The sequence below is a fragment of the Oratosquilla oratoria genome, chromosome 16, assembly GCF_046742065.1.
Source record: "Oratosquilla oratoria isolate Oo_2021 chromosome 16, ASM4674206v1, whole genome shotgun sequence".
Lineage (NCBI taxonomy): Eukaryota > Metazoa > Arthropoda > Malacostraca > Stomatopoda > Squillidae > Oratosquilla > Oratosquilla oratoria.
This window is the reverse complement of record NC_134792.1, coordinates 29,068,031-29,078,683: the sequence shown is the minus strand read 5'-3', so window position 1 is coordinate 29,078,683 and position 10,653 is coordinate 29,068,031. Positions and strand designations below refer to the sequence as shown.

Genomic DNA, 10,653 nt, shown 5'->3' with positions numbered 1-10,653 from the left:
TGTTCTTTTCTGTGTGTGTGTGTGTGTGTGTGTGTGTGTGTGTGTGTGTGTGTGTGTGTGTGTGTGTGTGTGTGTGTGTGTGTGTGTGTGTGTGTGTGTGTGTGTGTGTGTGTGTGTGTGTGTGTTTTACTTGGCATCGCGATAATTTTGGCGATAGACAGAAACCAATATTTGCACAATAGGCAACCCGGGTGTCTATTAGAAGCCATTGACTGACGTGCCAATAACCAAAGACTATATAGGAGTCTTTGGCCAATAACAGGGATTGATGAAATATGCAGTCCACGGCCGTAGACTCGGGGGGGGGGGTTGCAATTGTCCACCCCTCACCCCCTGGGATTTTTCATCGTTTTAACTTTCACATTTTCTGGTAACTACTCTGCACACTCCTCCCACAAACTTACCCTCACTGGGTACTGCTTTAAAGAAAAATAAGACATATCACAAAATAAAGTATGGTAGGAAAAACTACGTTCTCAAGATATTCAAATGGTTGGCCATAATCTATCACTCAGTGACCTACATATCCTGCACTAGACAATCTCGGTACAACGTTTCCCGACACACTCGCGCTGTCTGATCTAAGGATGGAAGCTGGGATGGATCCTTCCTTGAAACAAAGTAAAATAAATTATTCTTTTCAAAAGACTACCCCCAAACAAGTATGTTTTCTCGTTTCTGGTGTCTTTGGAACGCTCGTGCCCAGATCAAACAGAAACTGGGCCGGTGCCGGGATCCAGTCGACAGACATTATCTGATTAGATGCCCTTACGATTAGTGAAAAATAGATAACATCACCAATTTAGGTGCGGCCTATTGACCTAAGGCACATTTTAAGAGCACTTAGAATTATATCACCCAAGCTAACTAGATAATGGTATTCCCATTTTTTATGACAAGCGCATTTTTATACACAATACTAAATTTATATATACATATATATATATATATATATATATATATATATATATATATTCATGAATATATATATATGTATATATATATAGCTATAGATATTTAAATATATATATATATTAGATATATATGTATATATATATACATATATATACATATGTATATATATATATATATATATATATATGTATATATATATATATGTGTGTATATATATATATATATATATATATATTACGTTCGCAAATTCATCCAGTTCGTCTATGGCCTCCTTTTTGTTTATCTTTTTTTTTTTTTTTTTTTATTTATTAATAAGGTCATTCAAGAACGCGATGTCAGCACACACATGGCACTACTAGTAATTGCAAAGATCCTCTATTATTTTGTTGGCTTCCTGCAAGGTATACAAAGCCTCCTTCGTCTTCTCTCTTTCCACAAGAAGGTCCTGTGACTCACGAAGTGCATTATTAGCAAGGTCATTCGAATGCATATTTGAGGTCAGCTCGCTGTAAAGGTGCTTTACGGTTCCATCGACCAAAAAGTGGATGATCATCTTCGGGACGAGGTCTTCCACATCACGGACGACGATGCTCATGTAACTCTGGATGAGGATCTGTGTCAGGCGGCACGTGTCCGGCTCGACGTGAGCCGTTGCGGCAAAGAGAAGCCCGTTCAACTCTTTAACCTTTGGCATGTTTTCGTTCATGTGCTCGTTCGGCACGTTGGCCTTCTCGGCGACAGCCCTAAGGAAGTCTGGATGCCAAACGTTGATGTAGGAGCGTTGACTAGAAATCATATCACTGACTGCCCGAGTTACTTCGTCGTAACACTTCTTTAAGAGCTTCTTCATAATCTCAGTGATCATGGTAGGGATGTTAGGAAACCGGACCACGTCAGCTGCCAGCTCCTTCAAAGACTTGTGGATCAAATCCTCCATCTCGGCGTACACCAACTGTATACACCGTAGAGATGGTTTAGCCACCAGCTGGATCTGCTGCTTGACGAGCATATGAAAGGCCTTTTCACACGGGAACATGGACTGAGAAGGGAGCTGGGACTTCTTCAGCGACTCCATGATATCATTCACAGAAATGCCCTCTAAACTGTCTATTTCTCTCAAGAGATTGTTGAATTCTACATTGAATATATGGAAGATATATGCACCACCACTTATACTGTTGCGAGTAAAATGTGTCTCTGGTTCCTGTATGCAGGTTTTGTACGTATCCACAAATTTGTTGATAATATCTGCCAGGACTTTAGTCAGCAACTGTGAATCTTGAGGTAGTTCTTGGCCAAGTTTGGTTACTTGGTCTTCGCATTCAATGATTTGGTCCAGAACTTGTCCACGGAGCCTTGGGAAGCACCTCTGGATGTGGTTCAACAGAAGCTTGCTCAGGTGTTCAACAAGGAAAGGTATCCCATTCCTTTCTGCCAGGTCTGGGTAATTGGTGCGGAAAAAACTTGCTTCCATGAGCTTCTTATCAGCGAGGGAAAGCTTTTGCTTGATCTCTTGCTGTGAGCAATTCACAACCCCGACGATTCCTAACTTCATGGGAACCACCTTTCCTCGAAGCAAATCCCCCGCATCAGTGCCGTGGTTCATGATGTCTAGTTTAGTAACGACAGCCACAGTTCGGTCGTTGTTTGGATCTACTCTCTTTGCCGCCTGGAGGCTTTCAGAAGTCGCTGGATCGGTGTTAGCGGCAGTCACAGCAACGATAATGCTGTTCGGACTGGAGATATAACCCTCCACCAGGTGCTCAATCTGCTCCGGAAGGTCCTCCGGCTGATCAGGCAAGGGGATTCTCGTGAACCCCGGGAGATCGACCAGGGTGAGGGTGGGCAAATCCGGGGAATGTATTTGGAGGATGATCTCTTTATCCGAGATGCTCTTCCGGTTCTCTGTTCCCCGGTCGGTCTCATCCTGGATCTCCTTCATGATGTCTTCGAAGTCGATGAAGATGGCATCCTTGTGGTGGAACTTGGCCCACATTGTGGCTCCGTTAGGTGCTTCATCTAGGGGACTGTGGACGAGCTGAAGGATGAGGGGCCGTCGGGTGACCATGCCCTCGCCTCGGGGCAAGAAGGACTCTCCGACAATGCCTTCCAGAACGGAACTCTTTCCTGCGGACTGGGAACCGATGACGACGATCTGCGGGAGGCTGAACTTGACAGCATCTCGAATCCCTGTGGACGCGTACACCACCTGCAGCTTGTTGATGACCTCCACCACAGACCTCATCCTGCCAAAAACGGAAAAGAAAAATTATAACAACAACGAATATAATATAGAAATTTTCATTAAAACGTCATGACACTGAACAATGTCATAAGGAATGGACCAAACTTCATCCTGTCAGAAAAGGATGATGATAATGATGAATAATAATGATAATGAACAACAACAACAACAATAATAATAATAATGATGATAATAATAATAACAATAATAATAATGATAATAATAATAACGACATCAATAATGATAAGGATAATAATAATAATAATAGTAATAATAATAATAATAATAATGATAATAATAATGATAATAATAATGATAATAATAATAATAATAACAATAATAATAATAATAACAATAATAATAATAATAACAATAATAACAATAATAATAATAACAATATTATTAATAATAATAGTAATAACTAGCAGGACCCGTGGAAATTCCACGGGATTTACGAAGGAGTCTTCAAAATCTCCCGAAGGAGTCTTCAGTCTCCAAAAGGAGTCGTCAAAGTCCCCCGACGTTGTCGTCAAATTCTCCCGTCGCCTCTCTCTCTCTCTCTCTCTCTCTCGTTAGGTCAATCATAGCAGGACCCGTAGAAATTCCACGGCGACAGAAATGATTCAAGGGGACATGTCCCCTCCGGGTCCCAAGGAACCCAATCGTGGGGTCCCAGCGCGGAGCGCGTGACGTCATAACTGAAGACCAGCCAATCAGAAGAGACATGACGTCACGACTGAGGACCAGCCAATCAGAAGAAAAGAGACATGACGTCACGACTGAAGATCAGCCAATCAGATGTGACGTCACGATTGATGGCGCGTGACGTCACAACTGAAGACCAGCCAATCAGAAGAAGAGGCATGACGTCACGACTGAGGACCAGCCAATCAGAAGAAGATACATGACGTCACAACTGAAGATCAGCCAATCAGAAGAAGAGATGTGACGTCACGACTGATGACGTAAGCGTGACACACGTATTACTATATAGATGATAATAATAACAATAATGATAATAATAATAATAATTATATCAATAATAAGTTTTCATTAACATGTCGACCGAACTATCGTCTCACAGTCTCTGCTCCGGCCAAGTTTCAAGTCAATAATCTTCTCAGGAATTCCACGGATCCACAGAAGATCACAGAGCACTCCACGATGGAGGACAGAGTCAAACATTATCTTGAGATCAACATACGCAGCAAGAAACCCCTACTGAAACTCGTGTCGGCACTCCTTAACAACACGAAACGCTAGGATCAGATCAATTTTTTTTTTTTCCACCGGCCGTGATCCCAGATGGCTGAGGCCTCTGAAACTCCAGCAGCTGTGAACGAACTCGTGTCAAAAACAGATAGGTAAGCACCTTACCCGGCTTGCTGAGCATTGTTGCTGTCTTGCATGTACCCTTGAAATGACCTCTTTTCTAAATTGGCACCGGTGGTACTCGTGGTACCTAGTCAAGTCAGAGATTCATCGCAAATCATTACTAAGGATTACAGAATCAATATTTATGATTCCTAGGCTCCCTCCCACCCCCCAAATAAATAAAATTGCCTAACGGCAGGTGAAATAAGTATATCAATGACTCGGAAATGTTACTCGAAATGATTTTTAACTTCTCATGCGATTCCCCCCCCCCTTGGTTGAATAAAAATGTTTGGCGGCTGAGAGAAGACACATACATTGCAAGGTGGTGGACATGTAAGCCTTCGTTTGTTTTCCCTTGCATCTTGGCAACAATCGATTTGGTCGAGTTGAACAGGGACGTCTACAGAACAAATGGCACCATTCTCATTTTTTTCTTATCTTAATCACACTAGTAAATTTCATAACTCCTTTCAAATCATTACTACACATTAATAAAAAAATATATATAAAAAAAAAGGAAAGAAAAATAAAAATACTTGTGAAACGCGACGACAAAAGCATCAGTCTGTCTACATTTGTTCGGGAAAGGCACTGCAACCGACATGACGTCAACACAAGTAACATCCACCCAAGACATCTTGTGTCACATTGCATGCATGCACTCACCAACATTGTAAACTACAGCTACTCACACAACACTTTGGTAAAAGGATCACTAGGCCCAAACCCAACAGTTCCAGCACTACACTGCCCAATCAATCACACTTGTCTGCACCCGCCATAAAACAGCTCATACACCGTCACACACCCTTTCTGAATCATAGCACGGCTTTAGACCACTGCACTCCACAAACCCTCTTCTGATAAGTCTCACACAAAGAAAAAAAAAACAATAACATCAGCTCAGATAATACCCGCACAGAACAGTTCTCATAATGCTAGACATTAGTAAAGCTTTCGATGCCTTCCTCCGTCACAATCTCATAGATTGGGGATTACGGAAGGTCGGCCCCAGTTTCCTCGGCTCTGCTCATAATATGTATGTATGTATGTATGTGTATATATAAATATATATATATAAATATATATATATATATATATATAAATATATATATATATATATATATATAAATATATATATAAATATATATATAGAAATGAAGAAGAACCATCGAGGCTAGACTTAATAATTACATCTGAACCTAGAATAGTGGACAAGATTGAATATAAAACACTGGGAAGAAATGACAGTAAAGAGTGGTGATGACTCATGGGGAAATGCTCTACTTGAGATGATTACTGACCATTCAATGACACAATGGATACAAGAGAACACTAGGTATAGAAATGAAGAAGAACCATCGAGGCTAGACTTAATAATTACATCTGAACCTAGAATAGTGGACAAGATTGAATATAAAACACCAATAGGTAAAAGTGACCACATATTGATTGAACTGGAACTTAATGAAGAAAAATATATGAAAAGAAATGAACAATATAGAAAAGGAAGAATGATGTATGAAAAAACAAACTTTGATAAAATAAGAGAATTCTTCCAACAAGAAAACTGGGAAGAAATATACAAAGAAGAAACATCAGTGGAAGAGAAATGGAATATTTTGACAAAAATTTACAAAAAAGGAGTGGAAAAGTATGTCCCAAGACAAAAACAAGAAAAAGAATATGTAAAATGCTGGTACAACAAAAGTTGTAGGGAGTTAAAAGACAAAAGAGACAAAGCCTGGACCAGATGGAAAAAAGACAGAAGACCTGAAAAATGGAAAATATATACTGGTTATAGAAATGAATATGTACAAAAGTGCAGAGAGAAAAAAAGAAAATATGAAAAAGATGTTATAGAAAAGTGTAAAGATCAACCAAAACTATTCTACAGATTTATAAACAATAAACTGAAAAACAAACAAGACTTGGAGAAATTGAGACAAGGAGGAGTTGAATACACTGAGGAAATGGAAATGGCAGAAATTATGAACAAACATTTTAAATCAGTGTTTACAAGGGAAAATATACAACCTGAAGAGATTGAGTGGAAAGAGAAAGTCCCCCCTATGGAAGAAATAGAAGTAACAAAGAATGAAATATTGACACACTTGGGTAATTTTGATGTCAGAAAATCGCATGGGCCAGATGAAATAGCAAACTGGATTCTGAAAGAATGCAGGAATGAACTGGCAGACAAAATACATAGCATAATAAGCAGTTCCTTAAAAGAAGGAAAAGTTCCAGAAGATTGGAAAAAAGCAAATATAGTACCTATATATAAAGGAGGAAATAAAGAAGAACCTACCAACTATAGACCAGTCTCTCTAACAAGTACAATAGCAAAAATTTGTGAAAGAATTATCAAAAGTAGATGGGTAAAATACTTGGAAAAAAACAACGTACTAAATCCAAGGCAATTTGGATTCAGACAAGGACGGTCATGCGTCACCAATTTAATATGTTTCTATTCAAGGCTAATAGATATAATACAAGAAAGAGATGGATGGGCTGATTGTGCATTTCTAGACCTAAAAAAAGCTTTTGACAAAGTACCACATAAGAAGTTGCTTAAGAAATTAGAATATGAAGGAGGAATACAAGGTAAATTGCTAAATTGGATGGAAGACTTTTTGCAAGAAAGAAAAATGAGAGTAGTGATAAGAGATCAGCACTCAAAATGGAATGAAGTAATAAGCGGTGTCCCGCAGGGAACAGTTCTGGCCCCTATAATGTTTGCTATATATATTAATGATATGGATGAAGGAATTGAAAGCTATATGAGCTTCTTTGCAGATGATGCAAAACTACTGAAAAGAGTGAAAACTGAAGAAGATTGTGAATCACTACAGAGGGATCTAAATAAAGTACAAGAATGGAGTAGGAAGTGGGAGATGGAGTTCAATACAAAAAAGTGTAGTATAATGGAATTTGGAAAAAGCAAAAATAGAATAACAGGATCATATAATTTGGGAGAAGAAGGAATAAAAAAAGTAGAAAATGAGAAGGACCTGGGAGTCATTGTTATGAATAATATGTCACCTGAGAAACATATAAATAAGATTTTTGGAGAAACTTATAATTTAATAAGAACAATCAAAGTGGCATTTACATACCTGGATGAAGAAATGGTGAGGAAAATCCTAATCACCCTGATAAGACCAAGATTAGAATATGCAGCAACGATATGGTCACCAAGTACAAAAAAATGTATAAAAAAATTTGAAAGAATACAAAGAGCAATCACAAAACTGGCACCAACACTCTCAAAACTATCATATGAAGAGAGACTACAAAAACTTAAACTACAGACACTAGAGCAAAGAAGAGAGAGAGGAGATTTGATAGCTATTTACAGAATCATGAAAGGCATAGAAATTACTGATAGAGAGAATCTGATAAAATGGGATGACAGAAATACAAGAGGACACGGAAAGAAAATAAAAAAAGACAGCTATAGAAGAGATTTGAAAAAGAACAGCTTTCCTCACAGAGTAATAGACAGTTGGAACAAGTTAGATGAGAAAGTGGTGTGTGCAAAAACAATACATGAATTTAAAAATAGTTTAGATAAAATGAGATATGAAGACGGGACCCCACGAGCATAGCTCCCCTTCCCGTAAAATACAACTAGGTAAATACAACTAGGTAAATACACATCGTGGTGCTGTGGTAGAGTTCCTGGATGCCACTACGGAGATCCGTGTTCGAATCCCGCCCAGGGCTGAAATAATTTCAGTATTGTTGCACTACGGATCGTTACTCCAACTCTCGTGGGCGGAGAGTTGGGTGTGTGTGTGCGTGTAAGGTCACGGCATTACCCATAGATCGGTCATATAACAGCTCTCTTCCGAGAGGGAAATAGCTGTCGATCACGAGTGCAACACGTGATCCAAGACCATCGTAAATCACACACAACACGTTAACCCTTGAAAGCAGTGCATACCTTATGTATTATGCACCTCAATGCTGTGTTGTTATTCCATTGCACGTTCCGTCACAAACAGTAAGACTGATTTCATTCATCTACTTTGCACTGAATTTAATCCCTTTACTCTCACCTGTAAACCCTTACAAACACATACACACACAAAGGACAGGACGATCAAAATGAAAGATCAAATATTGTTTAGAGAAATGTACGTATACAATGAAAAGCAGTATCATACTGCTTTTCATTTCATACTGAGTATGAAATCCTTACCAAGCATTCTCTTCATTGCAGTAAAATAAGAATGAAATAATAACAATAAAAATACATAAACAAACAATTAAAAATATATAGATTGATAAATAAATACCATTAATATTTTTTCGTGGATTCCCAGTCGACTGAATCATTTATAGAAACAATCACAAACAAGATAAACTCACCTGCTTGGCTCACAATCTTCTTATACTGAAACAAGATTCTCAGATATGTTCTGGTTACTTGTCGAGGATAGTATTGTCTTCTAGCTGCACTTCACTGTACTAAGCATGTCACACGAATATGCTTAGGCCGCGCCTGCGAAAAGTATTTGATAATGAATTGTTATATGGCGACGCCTGGCAACGAGATAGTATGGTGCAACACGGTGAGTTGCCAAGTACAACTTAAAACATTTTATTCTGCCAGGTCCCTGGCGATTTTATTTGACTGTATAGCCTATTACCCTCTCGTAATACACACCTTGTAAGCTTTCATAGAGGATTTTCATTCGATTAAGAATCCCTATCGACATAAATTGATTCTTCTTTTGGTGAACAAAGACATGACACGAATTGTGGCAATATGACATACTCACACTGCCAGAATGTTGCTAAACGTATGTAAACGCTTCGGGAATTCCTATTCCTTACTGGGAGAGTACGAACAAGCTGAATAAACACGTCTGGAGCTAGCCAAATTAAAACAACAGATGCTCTATAGCAGGGGTATTCAACCTTTTTTCCCAAAGGACTAGTAACGACTGTGTTGGTATGGAGGGCCACATAACCTTATTACTTCATCATGTTATTTACTACGATCGAAGACATATTATGTGAGATTATACTGATAAAGATAGATAATTAGTTTGTTGCTGATTTTATCTAAATTGGGATCACAAAAATAAGAATTGTCCGAAACAAATGTATTTTCCTTACTATAAAGGAGCAAATGAAAGGCTACCGTACCTTATTATTATAATGTACATAAATAATTACTTAATATTGGTTAACTGGGATCATTAACATAAGAATTATTAAACACAGACATTTTCCCGACCATTAATTAGCAAATTAAAGGCTACCCTAGTGAGATGGTTGATGTTGCATTTGGGACACCAACTCATCAATATCAAGTCGTATGTTATTTTCTGTTCTAAAATGATTAAAATCTGTACTATAGTGAACGAAATAGAAAAAATATGGTGAAATTGGTACACTAGAATATCAATTTAGTCAAACTTTCGGTGGGCTCTAACTGGTAACTCTCTCTCTCTCTCTCTCTCTCTCTCTCTCTCTCTCTCTCTCTCTCTCTCTCTCTCTCTCTGAGGGCCGGACTATAGCTTATTTATTTTTAAGAGAAAGGGCCGCAATGAAAGCTTTTGAGGGCCGCATGCGGCCCTTGGGCCGCAGGTTGCACAGGGCTGCTCTAGTCTTAAGTATTTATTACGGCTGCCACACAATTCAGCTAATTCCTTCCGACATTCTGCCAATTCACCAGGCAGCTCTTTTCAGGCAATAGGACCTACGCCTAGAAGCGACCTAAACTGTGTTTCTCGCTTTATTGCAGATCGTAATTTTGTTAATAACTTAAATGATATCAACAATAAAGGTTTGAAATTTTGCACACTGTGGGAGTACTCCTAAAAAGGTAAGCCACCAAAATATTTTTCAAATCTATACGATATTTTCTAAGTTATAGGCATTTATGTATTTTGGAGTCATATTCACTGTTTCTCGCTTTATTGCAGGTTTGTAAAAATACAATATAAAGGTATTGAAATCCCAATTTAGCTTAACAGGTTTATCTAATACAATAAATCAAATCATAAGTAACAAAATTAATGACATGTAAGGAAGAATTCACTAGATATATTCCACAAAATCAAATCATTTATCAACATAACTCCCATTCCTTGAAATTA

At 38.3% G+C, this 10,653-nt stretch overlaps 1 pseudogene; it reads right to left on the bottom strand.

Moving 5' to 3' along the window:
* Positions 1 to 1,158: 1,158 nt before the first annotated feature.
* On the bottom strand, positions 1,159 to 9,047 carry LOC143033865 (dynamin-1-like protein pseudogene; annotated as a pseudogene).
* Between the last annotated feature and the right edge of the window lie 1,606 nt (positions 9,048 to 10,653).